At 47.6% G+C, this 27,397-nt stretch overlaps 1 protein-coding gene across 10 annotated transcripts in view; it reads right to left on the bottom strand.

The window, feature by feature from the left end:
- ndrg4 (NDRG family member 4) overlaps positions 1-27,397 on the bottom strand; it is a 279,010-nt gene that overhangs the window by 60,714 nt on the left and 190,899 nt on the right. The window lies entirely within an intron of this gene.

The following is a 27,397-nucleotide window of genomic DNA, read 5'->3' as shown; positions in this document are numbered from 1 at the left end:
CAACAGCAGCACTCATAGTATCTCACCATCAGGGTGGAAGCACATAAATTCATCCTTCCATCAACACTTAATCCCTTTTGATCAGTTGGCAGGTGTGTGTCTTATTCCAGCACTCCATGTCCTTGCCCAGCAAATCACACTTCCCAAGAGGTTCACCTCTGTGGGGCCAGACCTACCCCTTCCTAGCCCCACGGTTGCTGTCCTTCCTTCATGTCCCCCTCTTTGTACTAGCCATTCAGCAGCTGGAGGTGCAGCAGCAGGCACAGTTGTGAAGTGGTTGCCAACGCTTTCAAACAAGGGGGTACTAAGATAAATGTATTTTACCGCCTCCACTGGAAAAGTGGTCCCAAGGTGCAGGCATGAGACTGGTCTCCTGCACCCATGACATTTGTTCCATAAATCTGTTAAGACTCAACCTTACCTTTATGGCTCTCACATTACTTGTGATTCTTCCTTTGAAATTACTATACTCATCATCGCTTTCTTTTAAAATCCATCCTCTCTCTCCATACATACTAAATACCAGTTATCTTCATTTCCTCTCCAAATCTCAGAAACATATTTTTGCTCCCCTATCACATACAGATTAGCTTTACTCCAGAACTGGTACTGTACATGGCATTGCACAAAAGCAGTTTCCCCAAAATGATTCCACGGGTGAGAAATTCCAGTTAGACTGGAAATAAAAGACCCTCAGAATAAAGGTAAAATTTGATAAAGCTGGAGAAAGCATGAAGGATTAGACTGGGTTGAAGGAGAGAAGTTGTTTGCATTTGTAGACAGTTCAGGACAGAAGCAAGGATTTAATATTTTGGGCAAAAGATACAAAGATAACGTGAGGGAAATCTTTTAGCTATTTGGCCCTTTTGAATTGGAATTTGCTGCCTGTATGGTTAGTGGGAGCAGTACCAGTCATTGCCTCGAAAGGCGAATTAAGCAAATGAACTTGCAGGGGTTTGGGGAAAGAGTAAGTTAAAGGGACTGAGAGAACTGGTCTGGCAGCGCTTATTACTGGCCAAACAAACCCTTCAGCACGTACATCGGTTCTATGGCTTGATGAAGCCGAAGTGACCAACATCAAATTCAAAGTGAAAGCGCACCAGGTGAAGTATCGGGGCAATTACCCTTTTCAGATTCCATGAAGCCTTTGACAAAACAGGCCGCAACATCCTCTTTTGTTTGGCTCTAATGTGAGGGTGACTGGAGTATCTACCTGCCCATGAACACATCTACTGCCTTCTTTCAATCATCTATCATCAGTCTCTACTTTTCCACATCACCCTTTTGAAATATCACCTGACTTAATGGTATATGGCAACACCCAGTACTACTTAAACATGTCTTGCAATCCCTTAAATACCCCATGTTACTCTCTTTTAATTCTGTCTTTCACGGGATGCAACTCCGCCATGGGCAGTCCCAAGGTCAGCTGTGATGGGGGAGGGGTGGGCGGGGGGCTAACAACCCACAAGACATTGAAGCAGAATTAGGCCATCCAATCTGCTCCACCATTTGATCATAGCTCATCCATTTTCCTCTCAACCCCATTCTCCAGCCTTCTCCCATTAACCCTTCATGGCCTGACTCATCAAGAATCTATCAACCTTGGACTTAAGTACACTTAATGACCTGGTTTCCACACCCACCTGTAGGAAGGAATTACACAGATTCACCATCCTCTGGCTAAAGAAATTTCTCAACTCCATTCAAAATTAATGTCCCTCTATTTTGAGGTGGTACACTCTGGTCCTAGACTTCCCTACTATGGAAACATCTTCTCCACAACCACTCTATCAAGGCCTTTTAACATTCAAAAGGCTTCAGTGAAATATCCCCATATTCTTCTAAATTCCAGTAATACAGCTCCAGAGCCATGAAAGACGCTTCATATGATGAGCCTTACAATCCCGGAATAATTTTCGTGAACCTCCTTTGAACCCTCTCCAATGTCAGCACATCCTTTCTTAGATGAGGGGCTCAAAACCGCTCACAATGCTCCAGGTAACGTCTTACCAGTGCCTTATAAAGCCTCAGCATTTTGTCCTTGTTTTTATATTCTAGTCCTTTCAAAATGAATACTAACATTGTATTTGCCTTCCTCACCACCGATCCAAGCTTCCTTGCACCGCAGATTTTTAAATTTTCTCCTCGTTTAGAAAACAGTCTATGCTTTTCTTCCTTCTACCAAAGTGGACGACCATACACTAATCTATCTGCCACTTCTTTGCCCATTCTCATAATTTGTCGAAGTCCTTCTGTAGCTTCTCTATTTCCTCAAAACTCTCTCCCCCTCCACTTATTTTCATATCATCCGCAAACTTGGGCACAAAGCCATCAATTCTGTGATCCATGTCATTGACTCACAGTGTAAAAAGAAGCGGTTCCAATATTGACCCTTGCGGAACACCACTAGTCACCAGCAGCCAATCAGAAAAGACTATATTTGTTCTCACTCTTTGTTTCCTGACAATCAGCCAAATCTCTGTCCACGCTAGTATCTTTTTTCGCTCTTATCTTGCTAAACAGTCTCGTGCGTGGCTTTCAAAAAGACTTTTGAAAATCCAAGTACACAATATCACCAATTTGTCTATCCTGTTTGTTATTTCCTCATAGAATTCCAATAGATTTGTCAGGCAAGGTTTTCTGTTAAGGAAACCATGCTGACTTTGGCCTATTTTAAACCGTGTCCCCAAGTACCCCAAAACCTCATCCTTAACACTCAACTCCAACATCATCCCAACCACCGAGGTCAGGCTAATTGGCCTATAATTTCTTTTCTACTGTCTCCCTCCCTTCGTGAAGAGGCATTTGTAATTTTTGTGTCTTCCAGAACCCTAATGCCTCCACAACCTCTTCAGCTACCTCATTCAGACCCCTCGGGGGTAAGTGCATCTGGTCTAGGTGACGTATCTACCTTCAGACCTTTCAGCTTCACAATCATATTCTCTCCAGTAATAGCAACTGCCCTCATTTCTGGTTCAACAATCTCAAACATCCAGCATGCCTCTCATGTTTTTTGCAACTGTAACGAAAACCAATTTCCCCTGGAATTAATAAAGTATGACTATCACTATGTCTTCCAGAGTGAAGACTGGTGCAAAGTACTAACTCAGTTCATACACCATTTCCTTCTCCTCCATTACTACCTCTCCAGCATTAATTTACAGTGGTCTGATATCCACTCTCATCTCTCTTTTACTCTTTATATATCTGAAAAACTTTTGGTATCCTTCTTGATATTATTGGCAAGCTTACTTTCACATTTCATCTTTTCATTCCTTATGGATTTTTCAGTTGCCTTCTGTTGGATTTTAATAGCTTCCCAATCCTCTAACCTCCCACTAATTTTTGCTCTATTATATGCCCACACTTTTGCTTTTATGTTGGTTTTGATTTCCGTTGTCAGCCATGGCTGTCATTCTGGCTTCTGAATATTTCTTTGCCTTTGGAAGGCATCTATCCTGTGCCTTCCTAATTGCTCCCAGAAACTCCAGCCACTGCTGCTCTGCCACCATCCCTGCTAGTGTCCTTTTCCAATCAACTTTGGCCAGCTCCTCACTCATGCCTCGGTAGTTCCCTTTACTCCACTGTAACACTGATACATCTGACTTTAGCTTCTCTCTCAAAAATTTCAGGGCAAATTCAATCATATTACGGTCACTGCCTCCTAAGGGTTACTTTAACTTAAGCTCCCTAATCAAATACAATTCATTACACAATGCTCAATCCAGAATAGCTGATCCCCAAATAGACTCAATCAGAAGCTGCTCTAAAAAGGAATCTTATAGGCATTCTACAAATTGTCTCTGTCGGGATCCAAAATCAGCACCAACCTGATCTTCCGAATCAGTTTAAACCCTCCACAACAGTTCGAGCAAGCCAGCACACAAGGATATTGCTCCGTTCTAGTTCAGGTGTAATTTATCCCTGCTGTACAGGTGATCCAGAAAGCTGAAACCCTGCACCCTCCATCAGCTTCTCAGCCACGCACTCATCTGCTAAATCAGCCTACTGATACCCTCACAGGCACATGCCACAGGCAGCAATCCAGGGATTACTACCCTGGAAGTCCTGCTTTTCAGGATTCTATCTAGCTCCCTCAATTCACGCTTCAGGACCTCCTCCGATTTCCGAACTTTGTCAGACTGCCAATATATAGCAAACCATCAGAATCCAAAGTGCCAGAATAAATGCCCTGGAGCCATCCTCAGTGAACCAGCGACACACACAACACAGACCCTGGAGCCACCCTCACTGAACTAGCTACATAAACAACACAGACCCTGGAGCCATCCTCACTGAAATCGCTACTACACAACACAGACCCTGGTGCCACCCTCACTGAACTAGCTACATAAACAACAGATGCTGGAGCCATCCTCAGTGAACTAACTACATTAACAACACAGACCCTGGAGCCACCCTCACTGAACTAGCGACGTACTCAACACATACCCTGGAGCCACCCTCACTGAACAAGCTACGACACAACACAGACCCTGGAGCCATCTTCAGTAAACCAGCGACTACAGAACACAGACCCCGGAGCCATCCTCAGTGAACCAGCTACGACACAACACAGACCCTGGAGCCATCCTCACTGAACTAGCTACAAACACAACACAGACCCTGGAGTCAACTACAGTGAACTAGCGACTACAGAACACAGACCCTGGAGCCATCCTCAGTGAACGAGCTACTAAACAACACAGACCCTAAAGCCATCCTCACTGAACCAGATATAGACACAACATAGACCCTGAAGACATCCTCACTGAACTAGCTACATTCACAACACAGACCCTGGAGGCATCCTCACTGAACTAGCTACATACACAACACAGTAGCTGGAGCTATCCTCACTGAACTAGCAACTACAGAACACAGACCCCGGAGCCATCCTCAGTGAACTAGCTACATGCACAACACAGACCCTGGAGCCACCCTCACTGAACTATCTACATACACAACACAGACCCTGGAGCTATCCTAACTGAACTAGATACACAAACAACACAGACCCTGAAGCCACCCTCACTGAACCAGCTATAAACACAACACAAACCCTAAAGCCATCCTCACTGAACCAGATACAGACACAACATAGACCCTGAAGACATCCTCACTGAACTAGCTACATATACAACACAGACCCTGGAGCCACACTCACTGAAGTACATAACTCAGACCCTGGAGCCATCCACACTGAACGAGCTACATACACAACCCAGACCCTGGAGCTATACTCACTGAACCAGCTACATACACAACACAGTCCCTGGAGCCATCCTCACTGAACTAGCGATGTACTCAACAAAGACACTGGAGACACCCTCACTAAACTAGCTACGACACAACACAGACCCTGGAGCCATCTTCAGTAAACCAGCGACTACAGAACACAGACCCTGGAGCCATCCTCAGTGAACTAGCTACTAAACAACACAGACCCTGGAGCCACCCTCATTGAACTAGCTACATTCACAACACAGACCCTGGAAGAATCCTCACTGAACTAGCTACTACAGAACAAAGACACTGGAGCCACCTTCACTGAACTAGCTACATACATAACACAGTAGCTGGAGCTATCCTCACTGAACTAGCAACTACAAAACACAGACCCTGGAGCCATCTTCAGTGAACTAGCTACAACACAACACAGACCCAGGAGTCATCCTCACTGAACTAGCTACATATACAACACAGACACTGGAGCCACACTCACTGAACTAGCTACATACACAACACAGTCCCTGGAGCCATACTCACTGAACTACATAACTCAGACCCTGAAGCCATCCACACTGAACGAGCTACATACACAACCCAGAACCTGGAGCTATACTCACTGAACCAGCTACATACACAACACAGTCCCTGGAGCCATCCTCACTGAACTGGCAACTACAGAACACATACCCTGGAGCCATCTTCAGTGAACTAGCTAGTACACAACACAGACCCAGGAGCCACCCTCACTGAACTAGCTACAGACACAACACAGTAGCTGGAGCTATCCTCACTGAACTAGTACTTACAGAACACAGACCCTGGAGCCATCTTCAGTGAACTAGCTGCTACACAACACACACCCAGGAGCCACCGTCACTCAACAAGCTACATACACAACACAGACCCTGGAGTCACCCTGAATGAACTCGCTAAATACACAGCACAGAACCTGGAGCAATCTTCAATAAACTAGCAACACAGACAACACAAACCCTGGAGCCATCCTCAGTGAACTAGCTACATACACAACACAGACCCTGGAGCCATCATCACTGAACTAGCTACGAATACAAAACAGACCCTGGAGCCATCCTCACTGAACTAGCTACATACGCAACACAGACCCTGAAGCCATCCTCACTGAACTAGATACATACACAACACAGACCCTGGAGCCATCCTCATGGAACCAGCTATAAATACAACACAGACCCTGAAGCTATCCGAACTGAACTAGCTACATACACAACACAGACCCTGAAGCCATCCTCACTGAACCAGCTATAAACACAACACAGACCCTGGAGCCATCCTCACTGAACTGGCGACTACAGAACACATACCCTGGAGCCATCTTCAGTGAACTAGCTAGTACACAACACAGACCCAGGAGCCACCCTCACTGAACTAGCTACATACACAACACAGTAGGTGGAGCTATCCTCACTGAACTAGCACTTACAGAACACAGACCCTGGAGCCATCTTCAGTTAATTAGCTGCTACACAACACACACCCAGGAGCCGCCGTCACTCAACAAGCTACATGCACAACACAGACCCTGGAGTCATCCTCACTGAACTAGCTACATACACAACACAGACCCTGGAGTCACCCTGACTGAACTAGCTACATACACAACACAGACCCTGGATCTATCCTAATTGAACTCGCTAAATACACAGCACAGAACCGGGAGCCATCTTCAATAAACTAGCAACACAGACAACACAAACCCTGGAGCCATCCTCAGTGAACTAGCTACATACACAACACAGACCCTGGAGCCATCATCACTGAACTAGCTACGAATACAAAACAGACCCTGGAGCCATCCTCACTGAACTAGCTACATACGCAACACAGACCCCGAAGCCATCCTCACTGAACTAGATACATTAACAACACAGACCCTGGAGCCATCCTCACTGAACTAGATACATACACAACACAGACCCTGGAGCCATCCTCACGGAACCAGCTATAAATACAACACAGACCCTGAAGCTAGCCGAACTGAACTAGCTACATACACAACACAGACCCTGAAGCCATCCTCACTGAACTAGATACATACACAACACAGACCCTGAAGCCATCCTCACTGAACCAGCTATAAACACAACACAGACCCTGAAGCCATCCTCACTGAACCAGCTACATACACAACACAGACCCTGGAGCCATCCTCACTGAACTAGATACATACACAACACAGACCCTGGAGCCATCCTCACGGAACCAGCTATAAATACAACACAGACCCTGAAGCTATCCTCACTGAAATAGCTACTACACAACACAGACCCTGGAGCTATCCTCACTGAACTAGCAACTACAGAACACAGACCTTGGAGCCATCTTCAGTGAACTAGCTACTACACAACACAGATCCAGGAGCCACCTTCATTGAACTAGCTGCATTCACAACACAGACCCTGGAGGAATCCTCACTAAACTAGCTACTACAGAACAAAGACACTGGAGCCACCTTCACTGAACTAGCTACATGCACAACACAGACCCTGGAGTCACCCTGATTAAAATAGCTACATACACAACACAGACCTAGGAGATACCCTCACTGAACTAGCTGCATACAACAACACAGACCCTGGAGCCATCCTCACTGAACTAGCTACATACATAACACAGTAGCTGGAGCTATCCTCACTGAACGAGCAACGACAAAACACAGACCCTGGAGCCATCTTCAGTGAACTAGCTACAACACAACACAGATCCAGGAGTCATCCTCACTGAACTAGCTACATACACAACACAGACCCTGGAGTTATCCTAACTGAACTAGATACATAAACAACACAGACCCTGGAGTCATCCTCACTGAACTAGCCAAATACACAGCACAGATTCTGGAGCCATCTTCAATAAACTAGCAACATAAACAACACAGACCCTGGAGCCATCCTCACAGAACAAGCTACATACATAACACAGACCCTTAGCCATACTCACTGAACAAGCTACATACACAAAACAGACCCTGAAGCCATGCTCACTGAACCAGCTATAAACACAACACAAACCCTAAAGCCATCCTCACTGAACCAGGTACAAACACAACATAGACCCTGAAGACATCCTCACTGAACTAGCTACATATACAACACAGACACTGGAGCCACACTCACTGAACTAGCTACATACACAACACAGTCCCTGCAGCCATACTCACTGAACTACATAACTCAGACCCTGAAGCCATCCACACTGAACGAGCTACATACACAACCCAGAACCTGGAGCTATACTCACTGAACCAGCTACATACACAACACAGTCCCTGGAGCCATCCTCACTGAACTGGCGACTACAGAACACATACCCTGGAGCCATCTTCAGTGAACTAGCTAGTACACAACACAGACCCAGGAGCCACCCTCACTGAACTAGCTACATACACAACACAGTAGCTGGAGCTATCCTCACTGAACTAGATACATACACAACACAGACCCTGGAGCCATCCTCACTGAACCAGCTATAAACACAACACAGACCCTGGAGCCATCCTCACTGAACTAGATACATACACAACACAGACCCTGGAGCCATCCTCACGGAACCAGCTATAAATACAACACAGACCCTGAAGCTATCCTCACTGAACTAGCTACTACACAACACAGACCCTGGAGCTATCTTCACTGAACTAGCAACTACAGAACACAGACCTTGGAGCCATCTTCAGTGAACTAGCTACTACACAACACAGACCCAGGAGCCACCTTCATTGAACTAGCTACATTCACAACACAGACCCTGGAGCCATCCTCACTGAACTAGATACATACACAACACAGACCCTGGAGGAATCCTCACTGAACTAGCTACAAAAACAACAGAGACCCTGGAGCCACCCTCAGTGAACTACCAACACACACACAACACAGACGCTGGAGCCAACCTCACTGAACTAGCTACATACACAACACAGTCCCTGGAGCCATCCTCACTGAAGTAGCTACATACATAACTCAGACCCTGGAGCCATCCACACTGAACTAGCTACATACACAACACAGACCCTGGAGAAACCTTCACTGAACTAGCTGCATACAACAACACAGACCCTGGAGCCATCCACACTGAACTAGCTACATACACAACACAGTAGCGGGAGCTATCCTCACTGAACTAGCAACTACGGAACACAGACCCTGGAGCCATCTTCAGTGAACTAGCTACATACACAACACAGACCCTGGAGTCACCCTGACTGAACTAGCTACAAACACAACACAGACCCTGGAGTCATCCTCACTGAACTAGCTACATACACAACACAGACCCTGGAGTCACCCTGACTGAACTAGCTACAAACACAACACAGACCCTGGAGCTATCCTAATTGAACTAGCTAAATACACAGCACAGAACCTGGAGCCATCTTCAATAAACTGGCAACATAGACAACACAAACCCTGGAGCCATCCTCAGTGAACGAGCTACATACACAACACAGACCCTGGAGCCATCATCACTGAACTAGCTACGAATACAAAACAGACCCTGGAGCCATCCTCACTGAACTAGCTACATGCACAATACAGACCCTGGAGTCACCCTGATTAAAATAGCTACATACACAACACAGACCCTGGAGATACCCTCACTGAACTAGCTGCATACAACAACACAGACCCTGGAGCCATCCTCACTGAACTAGCTACATACATAACACAGTAGCTGTAGCTATCCTCACTGAACTAGCAACGACAAAACACAGACCCTGGAGCCATCTTCAGTGAACTAGCTACAACACAACACAGACCCAGGAGTCATCCTCACTGAACTAGCTACATACACAACACAGACCCTGGAGCCACCCTCACTGAACTATCTACATATACAACACAGACCCTGGAGTTATCCTAACTGAACTAGATACATAAACAACACAGACACTGGAGTCATCCTCACTGAACTAGCTAAATACACAGCACAGATTCTGGAGGCATCTTCAATAAACTAGCAACATAAACAACACAGACCCTGGAGCCATCCTCAGTGAACAAGCTACATACATAACACAGACCCTGGAGCCATACTCACTGAACAAGCTACATACACAACACAGACCCTGAAGCCATGCTCACTGAACCAGCTATAAACACAACACAAACCCTATAGCCATCCTCACTGAACCAGGTACAAACACAACATAGACCCTGAAGACATCCTCACTGAACTAGCTACATATACAACACAGACACTGGAGCCACACTCACTGAACTAGCTACATATACAACACAGTCCCTGGAGCCATACTCACTGAACTACATAACTCAGACCCTGAAGCCATCCACACTGAACGAGCTACATACACAACCCAGAACCTGGAGCTATACTCACTGAACCAGCTACATACACAACACAGTCCCTGGAGCCATCCTCACTGAACTGGCGACTACAGAACACATACCCTGGAGCCATCTTCAGTGAACTAGCTAGTACACAACACAGACCCAGGAGCCACCCTCACTGAACTAGCTACATACACAACACAGTAGCTGGAGCTATCCTCACTGAACTAGATACATACACAACACAGACCCTGGAGCCATCCTCACGGAACCAGCTATAATTACAACACAGACCCTGAAGCTATCCGAACTGAACTAGCTACATACACAACACAGACCCTGGAGAAACCTTCACTGAACTAGCTGCATACAACAACACAGACCCTGGAGCCATCCACACTGAACTAGCTACATACACAACACTGTAGCTGGAGCTATCCTCACTGAACTAGCAACTACGGAACACAGACCCTGGAGCCATCCTCACTGAACTGGCGACTACAGAACACATACCCTGGAGCTATCCTAATTGAACTAGCTAAATACACAGCACAGAACCTGGAGCCATCTTCAATAAACTAGCAACATAGACAACACAAGCCCTGGAGCCATCCTCAGTGAACTGGCTACACACACAACACAGACCCTGGAGCCATCATCACTGAACTAGCTACGAATACAAAACAGACCCTGGAGCCATCCTCACTGAACTAGCTACATACGCAACACAGACCCTGAAGCCATCCTCACTGAACTAGATACATACACAACACAGACCCTGGAGCCATCCTCACTGAACTAGCAACTACAGAACACAGACCTTGGAGCCATCTTCAGTGAACTAGCTACTACACAACACAGACCCAGGAGCCACCTTCATTGAACTAGCTACATTCACAACACAGACCCTGGAGCCATCCTCACTGAACTAGATACATACACAACACAGACCCTGGAGGAATCCTCACTGAACTAGCTACAAAAACAACAGAGACCCTGGAGCCACCCTCAGTGAACTACCAACACACACACAACACAGACCCTGGAGCCACCCTCACTGAACTGGCGACTACAGAACACAGAACCTGGAGCAATATTCAGTGAACTAGCTATTACACAACACAGACCCAGGAACAAGCCTCACTGAAGTAGCTACATATACAAAGAGACCCTGGAGCCATCCTCACTGAACTAGCAACAAACACAAGAGTGACCCTGGAGCCACCCTCAATGAACTACCTACACACATAACACAGACCCGGGACGCACCCTCACTTACCTAGCTACGTGCACAACACAGACCCTGGAGCTATCCTCACTGAAATAGCTACAAACAGAACAGAGAGCCTGGATCCACCCTCAATGAACTACCTACATACACAACACAGACCCTGGAGCCAACCTCACTGAACTAGTTAAATACACAACACAGTCCCTGGAGCCATCCTCACTGAAGTAGCTACATACACAACACAGACCCTGGAGAAACCTTCACTGAACTAGCTGCATACAACAACACAGACCCTGGAGCCATCCACACTAAACTAGCTACATACACAACACAGTAGCTGGAGCTATCCTCACTGAACTAGCAACTACGGAACACAGACCCTGGAGCCATCTTCAGTGAACTAGCTACTACACAACACACACCCAGGAGCCACCGTTATTGAACAAGCTACATGCACAACACAGACCCTGGAGTCACCCTGACTGAACTAACTACATACACAACACAGTAGCTGGAGCTATCCTCACTGAACTAGATACATACACAACACAGACCCTGGAGCCATCCTCCCGGAACCAGCTATAATTACAACACAGACCCTGAAGCTATCCGAACTGAACTAGCTACATACACAACACAGACCCTGAAGCCATGCTCACTCAACTAGATACATACACAACACAGACCCTGAAGCCATCCTCACTGAACCAGCTATAAACACAACACAGACCCTGGAGCCATCCTCACTGAACTAGATACATACACAACACAGACCCTGGAGCCATCCTCACGGAACCAGCTATAAATACAACACAGACCCTGAAGCTATCCTCACTGAACTAGCTACTACACAACACAGACCCTGGAGCTATCCTCACTGAACTAGCAACTACAGAACACAGACCCTGGAGCCATCTTCAGTGAACTAGCTACTACACAACACACACCCAGGAGCCACCGTTATTGAACAAGCTACATGCACAACACAGACCCTGGAGTCACCCTGACTGAACTAGCTACATACACAACACAGACCCTGGAGCTATCCTAATTGAACTAGCTAAATACACAGCACAGAACCTGGAGCCATCTTCAATTAACTAGCAACATAGACAACACAAACCCTGGAGCCATCCTCAGTGAACTAGCTACACACACAACACAGACCCTGGAGCCATCATCACTGAACTAGCTACGAATACAAAACAGACCCTGGAGCCATCCTCACTGAACTAGCTACATACGCAACACAGACCCTGAAGCCATCCTCACTGAACTAGATACATACACAACACAGACCCTGAAGCCATCCTCACTGAACTAGATACAGACACAACATAGACCCTGCAGACATCCTCACTAAACTAGCTACATACACAACACAGACCCTGGGGCCATCCTCACAGAACTATCTCCATACACAACGCAGACCCTGGAGCCATTCTCACTGAACCAGCTATAAACACAACACAGACCCTGAAGCCATCCTCACTGTACTAGATACAGACACAACACAGACCCTGCAGAAACCCTCACAGAAGTAGCTACATACAACAATACAGACCCTGGAGCCATCCTCACTGAACTAGCTACATACGCAACACAGTAGCTGGAGGTATCCTCACTGAACTAGCAACTACAGAACACACACCCTGGAGCCATATTCAGTGAACTAGCTACTACACAACACACACCCAGAAGACACCCTCACTGAACTAGCTACATGCACAACACAGACCCAGGAATCATCCTCACTAAACCAGCTACATATACAACACAAACCCTGGAGCCACACTCACTGAACTAGCAACATGCACAACACAGTCCCTGGAGCCATCCACACTGAACAAGCTACATACACAATCCATACCCTGGAGCCATTCTCACTGAACTAGCTACATACACAATACTGACCCTGGAGCTATCTTCAGTGAACTAGCGACCACAGAACACAGACCCTGGAGCCATCCTCAGTGAACCAGCTACATACACAATACAGACCCGGGAGCCACGATCATTGAACTAGCTACGCGAACAACACAGACCCTGGAGCCATCCTCACTGAACTAGCGACTACACAACACAGACCCTGCAGCCACCCTCACTGAACCAGCTGCATACACAACAGAGACCCTGGAGCCATCCACAATGAATTAGATACTACACAACACAGCCCCTGGATCCACCCTCACTCAACTAGCTACATACACAATACAGACCCAGGAGCCACCATCACTGAACTAGCTACGTGCACAACACAGACCCTGGAGCCATCCTCATTAAACTAGCTACATTCACAAAACATTCCCTGGAGCTATCCTCACTGAACGAGCGACTACAGAACACAGACCTTGGAGCCATCTTCAGTGAACTAGCTATGATACAACACAGACCCTGAAGCCACCCTCACTGAACCAGCTACATACACAACACAGACCCTGAAGCCATCCTCACTGAACCAGCTACTACACAACACGGACCCTGGAGAAACCTTCATTGAACTAGCTACATTCACAACACAAATCCCTGGAGCCATCCTCACTGAACTAGCTGCATACACAACACAGTATCTGGAGCTATCTTCACTGAACTGGCAACTACAGAACACAGACCCTGGAGCCATCTTCAGTGAACTAACTGCTACACAACACAGACCCAAGAGCGACCCTCACTGAACCAGCTACATGCACAACGTAGACCCTGGAGCCACCCTCACTGAACTAGCTACATACACAAAACAGACCCTGGAGCCATCCTCAGTGAACTAGCTACATACACAACACAGACCCTGGAGCCATCCTCAGTGAACTAGCTACATACACAACACAGCCCCTGGTGCCATCCTCACTAAACCAGCTACATACACAACACAAAACATGGAGCCACGCTCACTGAACTAGGTACTGCACAACACAGACCCTGGAGCCATCCTCACTGAACTGGCTACAAACACAACACAGTCCCTGGAGCCATTCTCACTGAACTAGCTACATACACAACACAGACCCTGGAGCCACCCTCACTGAAGTAGCTACAGAAACACAACACAGACCCTGGAGCTATCCTAACTGAACTAGCTACATAAACAACACAGACCCTGGAGCCATCCTCACTGAACTAGCAAAATACACAGCACAGATCTTGGAGCCATCTTCAATAAACTAGCAACATAGAGAACACAGACGCTGGAGCCATCCTCAGTGAACTAGCTACATACGCAACACAGACGCTGGAGCCACCATCACTGAACTAGCTATATACACAACACATTCCCTGGAGCTATCCTCCCTGAACTAGCGACTGCAGAACACAGACCTTGGAGCCATCCTCACTGAACCAGCTACTACACAACACGGACCCTGGAGAAACCTTCATTGAACTAGCTACATTCGCAACACAAACCCTGGAGCCATCCTCACTGAACGAGCTACATACACAACACAGTAGCTGGAGCTATCCTCACTGAACTGGCAACTACAGAACACAGACCCTGGAGCCATCTTCAGTGAACAAACAGCAACACAACACAGACCCAAGAGCGACCCTCACGGAACTAGCTACATGCACAACACAGGCCCAGGACTCATCCTCACTGAACTAGCTACATACACGAAATAGACCCTGGAGTCACCCTCACTGATCTAGCTACATACACAACACAGACCCTGGAGCCACCCTCACTGAAGTAGCTACAGAAACACAACACAGACCCTGAAGCCATCCACAGTAAACTAGCTACAAACACAAAACAGACCATGGAGCCATCATCACTGAAGTAGCTACATATACAACACAGACCCTGGAGCCATCATCACTGAAGTAGCTACATACACAACAAAGACCCTGGAGCCATCCTCACTGAACCAGATACATACATAACTCAGAACCTGGAGCCATCCACACTGAACGAGCTACATACACATCCCAGACCCTGGAGCTATCCTCACTGAACCAGCTACATACACAACACAGTCCCTGGAGCCATACTCACTGACTAGCGACTACAGAACACAGACCCTAGAGACATCTTCAGTCAACTAGCTGGTACAAAACACAGGCACAGGAGACACCCTCACTAAACTAGCAACGTGCACAACACAAACCCTGGAGCCATCCTCACTGAACTAGCTACATACACAACACAGTCCCTGGAGCCATCCTCACTGAACCAGATACATACATAACTCAGAACCTGGAGCCATCCACACTGAACGAGCTACATACACATCCCAGACCCTGGAGCTATCCTCACTGAACCAGCTACATACACAACACAGTCCCTGGAGCCATACTCACTGACTAGCGACTACAGAACACAGACCCTAGAGACATCTTCAGTCAACTAGCTGGTACAAAACACAGGCACAGGAGACACCCTCACTAAACTAGCAACGTGCACAACACAGACCCTGGAGCCATCCTCACTGAACTAGCTACATACACAACACAGTCCCTGGAGCCATCCTCACTGAAGTAGCTACATACATAACTCAGACCCTGGAGCCATCCACACTGAACTAGCTACATACACAACACAGACCCTGGAGAAACCTTCACTGAACTAGCTGCATACAACAACACAGACCCTGGAGCCATCCACACTGAACTAGCTACATACACAACACAGTAGCTGGAGCTATCCTCACTGAACTAGCAACTACGGAACACAGACCCTGGAGCCATCTTCAGTGAACTAGCTACTACACAACACACACCCAGGAGCCACCGTTACAGAACAAGCTACATGCACAACACAGACCCTGGAGTCATCCTCACTGAACTAGCTACATACACAACACAGACCCTGGAGTCACCCTGACTGAACTAGCTACATACACAACACAGACCCTGGAGCTATCCTAATTGAACTAGCTAAATACACAGCACAGAACCTGGAGCCATCTTCAATAAACTAGCAACATCGACAACACAAACCCTGGAGCCATCCTCAGTGAACTAGCTACACACACAACACAGACCCTGGAGCCATCATCACTGAACTAGCTACGAATACAAAACAGACCCTGGAGCCATCCTCACTGAACTAGCTACATACGCAACACAGACCCTGAAGCCATCCTCACTGAACTAGATACATACATAACTCAGAACCTGGAGCCATCCACACTGAACGAGCTACATACACATCCCAGACCCTGGAGCTATCCTCACTGAACCAGCTACATACACAACACAGTCCCTGGAGCCATACTCACTGACTAGCGACTACAGAACACAGACCCTAGAGACATCTTCAGTCAACTAGCTGGTACAAAACACAGGCACAGGAGACACCCTCACTAAACTAGCAACGTGCACAACACAGATCCTGGAGCCATCCTCACTGAACTAGCTCCATACACAACAGAGACCCTGGAGCCATCCTCACTGAACAAGCTCCATAAACAACACAGACCCTGGAGTCACCCTCACTAATCTAGCTACCTACACAACACAGATCCTGGAGCCATCCTCACTGAACTTGCTACATGCACAACACAGACCCAGGAATCATCCTCACTGAACTAGCTACATACACAACACAGTAGCTGGAGCTATCCTCACTGAACTAGCACCTACAGAACACAGACCCTGGAGCCATCTTCAGTGAACTAGCTACAACACAACACAGACCCAGGAGGCACCCTCACTGAACTAGCTACATACACGACACAGACCCTGGAGCCACCCTCACTGAACTAGCTACATACACGACACAGACCCTGAAGCCATCCTCACTGAACCAGCTATAAACACAACACAAACCCTAAAGCCATCCTCACTGAACCAGATACAGACACAACATAGACCCTGAAGACATCCTCACTGAACTAGCTACATACACAACCCAGACCCTGGAGCTATACTCAGTGAACCAGCTACATACACAACACAGTCCCTGGAGCCATCCTCACTGAACTGGCGACTACAGAACACATACCCTGGAGCCATCTTCAGTGAACTAGCTACCACACAACACAGACCCAGGAGCCACCTTCATTGAACTAGCTACATTCACAACACAGACCCTGGAGCCATCCTCACTGAACTAGATACATACACAACACAGACCCTGGAGGAATCCTCACTGAACTAGCTACAAAAACAACAGAGACCCTGGAGCCACCCTCAGTGAACTACCAACACACACACAACACAGACGCTGGAGCCACCCTCACTGAACTGGCGACTACAGAACACAGAACCTGGAGCAATATTCAGTGAACTAGCTATTACACAACACAGACCCAGGAACAAGCCTCACTGAAGTAGCTACATATACAAAGAGACCCTGGAGCCATCCTCACTGAACTAGCAACAAACACAAGAGTGACCCTGGAGCCACCCTCAATGAACTACCTACACACATAACACAGACCCGGGAGCCACCCTCACTTACCTAGCTACGTGCACAACACAGACCCTGGAGCTATCCTCACTGAAATAGCTACAAACAGAACAGAGAGCCTGGATCCACCCTCAATGAACTACCTGCACACACAACACAGAGCCCAGAGCCATCCTGACTGAACGAGCTACATACACAACACAGACCCTGGAGCCAACCTCACTGAACTAGCTACATACACAACACAGTCCCTGGAGCCATCCTCACTGAAGTAGCTACATACATAACTCAGACCCTGGAGCCATCCACACTGAACTAGCTACATACACAACACAGACCCTGGAGAAACCTTCACTGAACTAGCTGCATACAACAACACAGACCCTGGAGCCATCCACACTGAACTAGCTACATACACAACACAGTAGCTGGAGCTATCCTCACTGAACTAGCAACTATGGAACACAGACCCTGGAGCCATCTTCAGTGAACTAGCTACTACACAACACACACCCAGGAGCCACCGTTACTGAACAAGCTACATGCACAACACAGACCCTGGAGTCATCCTCACTGAACTAGCTACATACACAACACAGACCCTGGAGTCACCCTGACTGAACTAGCTACATACACAACACAGACCCTTGAGCTATCCTAATTGAACTAGCTAAATACACAGCACAGACCTTGGAGCCATCTTCAGCGAACTAGCTACTACACAACACAGACCCAGGAGCCACCTTCATTGAACTAGCTACATTCACAACACAGACCCTGGAGCCATCCTCACTGAACTAGATACATACACAACACAGACCCTGGAGGAATCCTCACTGAACTAGCTACAAATACAACAGAGACCCTGGAGCCACCCTCAGTGAACTACCAACACACACACAACACAGACCCTGGAGCCACCCTCACTGAACTGGCGACTACAGAACACAGAACCTGGAGCAATATTCAGTGAACTAGCTATTACACAACACAGACCCAGGAACAAGCCTCACTGAAGTAGCTACATATACAAAGAGACCCTGGAGCCATCCTCACTGAACTAGCAACAAACACAAGAGTGACCCTGGAGCCACCCTCAATGAACTACCTACACACATAACACAGACCCGGGAGGCACCCTCACTTACCTAGCTACGTGCACAACACAGACCCTGGAGCTATCCTCACTGAAATAGCTACAAACAGAACAGAGAGCCTGGATCCACCCTCAATGAACTACCTACATACACAACACAGACCCTGGAGCCAACCTCACTGAACTAGCTACATACACAACACAGTCCCTGGAGCCATCCTCACTGAAGTAGCTACATACACAACACAGACCCTGGAGAAACCTTCACTGAACTAGCTGCATACAACAACACAGACCCTGGAGCCATCCACACTGAACAAGCTACATACACAACACAGTAGCTGGAGCTATCCTCACTGAACTAGCAACTACGGAACACAGACCCTGGAGCCATCTTCAGTGAACTAGCTACTACACAACACACACCCAGGAGCCACCGTTACTGAACAAGCTACATGCACAACACAGACCCTGGAGTCACCCTGACTGAACTAGCTACATACACAACACAGACCCTGGAGCTATCCTAATTGAACTAGCTAAATACACAGCACAGAACCTGGAGCCATCTTCAATAAACTAGCAACATAGACAACACAAACCCTGGAGCCATCCTCAGTGAACTAGCTACACACACAACACAGACCCTGGAGCCATCATCACTGAACTAGCTACGAATACAAAACAGACCCTGGAGCCATCCTCACTGAACTAGCTACATACGCAACACAGACCCTGGAGCCATCTTTACGGAACCAGCTATAAATACAACACAGACCCTGAAGCTATCCTAACTGAACTAGCTACATACACAACACAGACCCTGAAGCCATCCTCACTGAACTAGATACAGACACAACATAGACCCTGCAGACATCCTCACTAAACTAGCTACATACACAACACAGACCCTGGGGCCATCCTCACAGAACTATCTCCATACACAACGCAGACCCTGGAAACATTCTCACTGAACCAGCTATAAACACAACACAGACCCTGAAGCCATCCTCACTGTACTAGATACAGACACAACACAGACCCTGCAGAAACCCTCACAGAAGTAGCTACATACAACAATACAGACCCTGGAGCCATCCTCACTGAACTAGCTACATACGCAACACAGACCCTGGAGCCATCCTCACTGAACTAGCTACATACACAACACAGTAGCTGGAGGTATCCTCACTGAACTAGCAACTACAGAACACACACCCTGGAGCCATCTTCAGTGAACTAGCTACTACACAACACACACCCAGAAGACACCCTCACTGAACTAGCTACATGCACAACACAGACCCAGGAATCATCCTCACTAAACCAGCTACATATACAACACAAACCCTGGAGCCACACTCACTGAACTAGCAACATACACAACACAGTCCCTGGAGTCATCCTCACTGATCTAGCTACATACACAACACAGACCCTGGAGTCATCCTCACTGAAGTAGCTACAGAAACTCAACACAGACCCTGGAGCCATCCTCAGTTAACTAGCTACATACACAAAACAGACCCTGGAGTCATCCTCAGTGAACTAGCTACATACACAACACAGACCCTGGAGCCATCATCACTGAACTAGCTACGAATACAAAACAGAACCTGGAGCCATGCTCACTGAACTAGCTACATGCACAAAACAGAACGTGGATTCATCATCACTGAACGAGCTACATACACAACACAGCCCCTGGTGCCATCCTCACTAAACCAGCTACATACACAACACAAGACATGGAGCCACGCTCACTGGACTAGGTACTGCACAACACAGACCCTGAAGCCATCCTCACTGAACTGGGTACAAACACAACACAGACCCTGGAGCCATCTTCAGTGAACTAGCGACCACAGAACACAGACCCTGGAGCCATCCTCAGTGAACCAGCTACATACACAATACAGACCCGGGAGCCACGATCACTGAACTAGCTACGCGAACAACACAGACCCTGGAGCCATCCTCACTGAACTAGCGACTACACAACACAGACCCTGCAGCCACCCTCATTAAACTAGTTACATACACAACACATTCCCTGGAGCTATCCTCACTGAACCAGCTGCATACTCAACACAGACCCTGGAGCCATCCACAATGAATTAGATACTACACAACACAGCCCCTGGAGCCACCCTCACTCAACTAGCTACATACACAATACAGACCCAGGAGCCACCATCACTGAACTAGCTACGTGCACAACACAGACCCTGGAGCCATCCTCACTGAACTAGCGACTACTCAACACAGACCCTGGAGCCAGCCTCATTAAACTAGCTGCATACACAAAACAGTCCCTGGAGCTATCCTTACTGAACTAGCAACTACAGAACACAGACCTTGGAGCCATCTTCACTGAACTAGCTACGATACAACACAGACCCTGAAGCCACCCTCACTGAACCAGCTACATACACAACACAGACCCTGAAGCCATCCTCACTGAACCAGCTACTACACAACACGGACCCTGGAGAAACCTTCAATGAACTAGCTACATTCACAACAGAAATCCCTGGAGCCATCCTCACTGAACTAGCTACATACACAACACAGTATCTGGAGCTATCCTCACTGAACTGGCAACTACAGAACACAGACCCTGGAGCCATCTTCAGTGAACTAACTGCTACACAACACAGACCCAAGAGCGACCCTCACTGAACTAGCTACATGCACAACATAGACCCTGGAGTCACCCTCACTGATCTAGCTACATACACAACACAGACCCTGGAGCCATCATCACTGAACTTGCTACGAATACAAAACAGACCCTGGAGCCATCCTCACTCAACTAGCTACATACACAATACAGACCCAGGAGCCACCATCACTGAACTAGCTACGTGCACAACACAGACCCTGGAGCCATCCTCACTGAACTAGCGACTACTCAACACAGACCCTGGAGCCAGCCTCATTAAACTAGCTGCATACACAAAACAGTCCCTGGAGCTATCCTTACTGAACTAGCAACTACAGAACACAGACCTTGGAGCCATCTTCACTGAACTAGCTACGATACAACACAGACCCTGAAGCCACCCTCACTGAACCAGCTACATACACAACACAGACCCTGAAGCCATCCTCACTGAACCAGCTACTACACAACACGGACCCTGGAGAAACCTTCAATGAACTAGCTACATTCACAACAGAAATCCCTGGAGCCATCCTCACTGAACTAGCTACATACACAACACAGTATCTGGAGCTATCCTCACTGAACTGGCAACTACAGAACACAGACCCTGGAGCCATCTTCAGTGAACTAACTGCTACACAACACAGACCCAAGAGCGACCCTCACTGAACTAGCTACATGCACAACATAGACCCTGGAGTCACCCTCACTGATCTAGCTACATACACAACACAGACCCTGGAGCCATCATCACTGAACTTGCTACGAATACAAAACAGACCCTGGAGCCATCCTCACTCAACTAGCTACATACACAATACAGACCCAGGAGCCACCATCACTGAACTAGCTACGTGCACAACACAGACCCTGGAGCCATCCTCACTGAACTAGCGACTACTCAACACAGACCCTGGAGCCAGCCTCATTAAACTAGCTGCATACACAAAACAGTCCCTGGAGCTATCCTTACTGAACTAGCAACTACAGAACACAGACCTTGGAGCCATCTTCACTGAACTAGCTACGATACAACACAGACCCTGAAGCCACCCTCACTGAACCAGCTACATACACAACACAGACCCTGAAGCCATCCTCACTGAACCAGCTACTACACAACACGGACCCTGGAGAAACCTTCAATGAACTAGCTACATTCACAACAGAAATCCCTGGAGCCATCCTCACTGAACTAGCTACATACACAACACAGTATCTGGAGCTATCCTCACTGAACTGGCAACTACAGAACACAGACCCTGGAGCCATCTTCAGTGAACTAACTGCTACACAACACAGACCCAAGAGCGACCCTCACTGAACTAGCTACATGCACAACATAGACCCTGGAGTCACCCTCACTGATCTAGCTACATACACAACACAGACCCTGGAGCCATCATCACTGAACTTGCTACGAATACAAAACAGACCCTGGAGCCATCCTCACTGAACTAGCTACATACGCAACACAGACCCTGAAGCCATCCTCACTGAACTAGATACAGGGACAACATAGACCCTGAAGCCATCCTCACTGAACTAGATACAGACACAACACAGACCCTGGAGAAACCCTCACAGAAGTAGCTACATACAACAATACAGACCCTGGAGCCATCCTCACTGAAGTAGCTACATACGCAACACAGACCCTGAAGCCATCCTCACTGAACTAGATACATACACAACACAGACCCTGAAGCCGTCCTCACTGAAATAGATACAGGGACAACATAGACCCTGAAGCCATCCTCACTGAACTAGATACATACACAACACAGACCCTGAAGCCATCCTCACTGAACTAGATACAGACACAACACAGACCCTGGAGAAACCCTCACAGAAGTAGCTACATACAACAATACAGACCCTGGAGCCATCCTCACTGAACTAGCTACATACGCAACACAGACCCTGGAGCCATCCTCACTGAACTAGCTACATACACAACACAGACCCTGAAGCCATCCTCACTGAAATAGATACAGGGACAACATAGACCCTGAAGCCATCCTCACTGAACTAGATACATACACAACACAGACCCTGAAGCCATCCTCAGTGAACTAGATACAGACACAACACAGACCCTGGAGAAACCCTCACAGAAGTAGCTACATACAACAATACAGACCCTGGAGCCATCCTCACTGAACTAGCTACATACGCAACACAGACCCTGAAGCCATCCTCACTGAACTAGATACATACACAACACAGACCCTGAAGCCATCCTCACTGAAATAGATACAGGGACAACATAGACCCTGAAGCCATCCTCACTGAACTAGATACATACACAACACAGACCCTGAAGCCATCCTCACTGAACTAGATACAGACACAACACAGACCCTGGAGAAACCCTCACAGAAGTAGCTACATACAACAATACAGACCCTGGAGCCATCCTCACTGAACTAGCTACATACGCAACACAGACCCTGGAGCCATCCTCACTGAACTAGCTACATACGTAACTCAGACCCTGGAGCCATCTTCAGTGAACTATCGACTACACAACACACACCCAGAAGACACCCTCACTGAACTAGCTACATGCACAACACAGACCCAGGAATCATCCTCACTAAACTAGCTACATATACAACACAGACCCTGGAGACACCATCACTGAACTAGCTACGTGCACAACACAGACCCTGGAGCCATCCTCACTGAACTAGCGACTACACAACACAGACCCTGGAGCCAGCCTCATTAAACTAGCTGCATACACAAAACATTCCCTGGAGCTATCCTTACTGAACTAGCAACTACAGAACACAGACCTTGGAGCCATCTTCACTGAACTAGCTACGATACAACACAGACTCTGAAGCCACCCTCACTGAACCAGCGACATACACAACACAGACCCTGAAGCCATCCTCACTGAACCAGCTACTACACAACACGGACCCTGGAGAAACCTTCAATGAACTAGCTACATTCACAACAGAAATCCCTGGAGCCATCCTCACTGAACTAGCTACATACACAACACAGTATCTGGAGCTATCCTCACTGAACTGGCAACTACAGAACACAAACCCTGGAGCCATCTTCAGTGAACTAACTGCTACACAACACAGACCCAAGAGCGACCCTCACTGAACTAGCTACATGCACAACATAGACCCTGGAGTCACCATCACTGATCTAGCTACATACACAACACAGACCCTGGAGCCACCCTCACTGAAGTAGCTACAGAAACACAACACAGACCCTGGAGCCATCCTCAGTGAACTAGCTACATACACAACACAGACCCTGGAGCCATCCTCAGTGAACTAGCTACATACACAACACAGACCCTGGAGCCATCATCACTGAACTAGCTACATGCACAACACAGACCCTGGAACGATCATCACTGAACTAGCTATGAATACAAAACAGAACCTGGAGCCATGCTCACTGAACTAGCTACATGCACAAAAGAGAACGTGGATTCATCATCACTGAACGAGCTACATACACAACACAGCCCCTGGTGCCATCCTCACTGAACCAGCTACTACACAACACGGACCCTGGAGAAATCTTCATTTAACTAGCTACATTCACAACACAAATCCCTGGAGCCATCCTCACTGAACTAGCTACATACAGAAAACAGAACGTGGAGCCATCATCACTGAACGATCTGCATACACAACACAGCCCCTGGTGCCATCCTCACTAAACCAGCTACATACACAACACAAAACATGGAGCCACGCTCACTGAACTAGGTACTGCACAACACAGACCCTGAAGCCATCCTCACTGAACTGGCTACAAACACAACACAGTCCCTGGAGCCATTCTCACTGAACTAGCTACATACACAACACAGACCCTGGAGCCACCCTCACTGAAGTAGCTACAGAAACACAACACAGACCCTGGAGCTATCCTAACTGAACTAGCTACATAAACAACACAGACCCTGGAGCCATCCTCACTGAACTAGCAAAATACACAGCACAGATCCTGAAGCCATCTTCAATAAACTAGCAACATAGAGAACACAGACGCTGGAGCCATCCTCACTGAACTAGCTACATACACAACACAGACGCTGGAGCCATCATCACTGAACTAGCTACATGCACAACACAGACCCTGGAGCCATTCTCACTGAACTAGCGACATACACAATACAGACCCTGGAGCCATCTTCAGTGAACTAGCGACCACAGAACAGAGACCCTGGAGCCATCCTCAGTGAACTACCTACTACACAACACAAACCCTGGAGCCATCCTCACTGAACTAGCGACTACACAACACAGACCCTGGAGCCATCCTCACTGAACGAGCTACATACACAATACAGACCCAGGAGCCACCACCACTGAACTAGCTACGTGCACAACACAGACCCTGGAGCCACCCTCATTAAACTAGTTACATACACAACACTTTCCCTGGAGCTATCATCACTGAACCAGCTACATACACAACACAGACACTGGAGCCATCCACAATGAATTAGATACTACACAACACAGCCCCTGGAGCCACCATCACTGAACTAGCTACATACACAACACATTCCCTGGAGCTATCCTCACCGAACTAGCGACTGCAGATCACAGACCTTGGAGCCATCCTCACTGAACCAGCTACTACACAACACAGTAGCTGGAGCTATCCTCACCGAACTGGCAACTACAGAACACAGACCCTGGAGCCATCTTCAGTGAACTAACAGCAACACAACACAGACCCAAGAGCGACCCTCACTGAACTGGCTACATGCACAACACAGACCCAGGACTCATCCTCACTGAACTAGCTACATACACGAAATAGACCCTGGAGCCACCCTCACTGAAGTAGCTACAGAAACACAACACAGACCCTGAAGCCATCATCACTGAACTAGCTACATACAGAACACAGACCCTGGAGCCATCGTCACTGAACCAGCTATAAACACAACACAGACCTTAATGCCATCCTCACTGAACTAGATACAGACACAACATAGACCCTGAAGACATGCTCACTGAACTAGCTACATACACAACACAGACCCTGGAGCCATCCACAATGAATTAGATACTACACAACACAGCCCCTGGAGCCACCATCACTGAACTAGCTACATACACAACACAGTCCCTGGAGCTATCCTCACTGAACTGGCGACTACAGAACACATACCCTGGAGCCATCTTCAGTGAACTAGCTACCACACAACACAGACCCTGAAGCCATCCTCACTGAACTAGCTGCATGCACAACACAGATCCTGGAGCCATCCTCACTGAACTAGCTGAATACACAACACAGACCCTGGAGCTATCCTCACTGAACTAGCGACTACAGAACACAGACCTTGGAGCCATCTTCAGTGAACTAGCTACTACACAACACAGACCCTGGAGCCACCTTCATTGAACCAGCTACATTCACAACACAGACCCTGGAGCCATCCTCACTGAACTAGCTACATACACAACACACACCCAGGAGTCATCCT

Source organism: Mobula hypostoma, chromosome 14, assembly GCF_963921235.1.
Source record: "Mobula hypostoma chromosome 14, sMobHyp1.1, whole genome shotgun sequence".
Lineage (NCBI taxonomy): Eukaryota > Metazoa > Chordata > Chondrichthyes > Myliobatiformes > Myliobatidae > Mobula > Mobula hypostoma.
The sequence above is the reverse complement of the archived record's forward strand: the minus strand, read 5'-3'. Positions and strand labels throughout refer to the sequence as shown.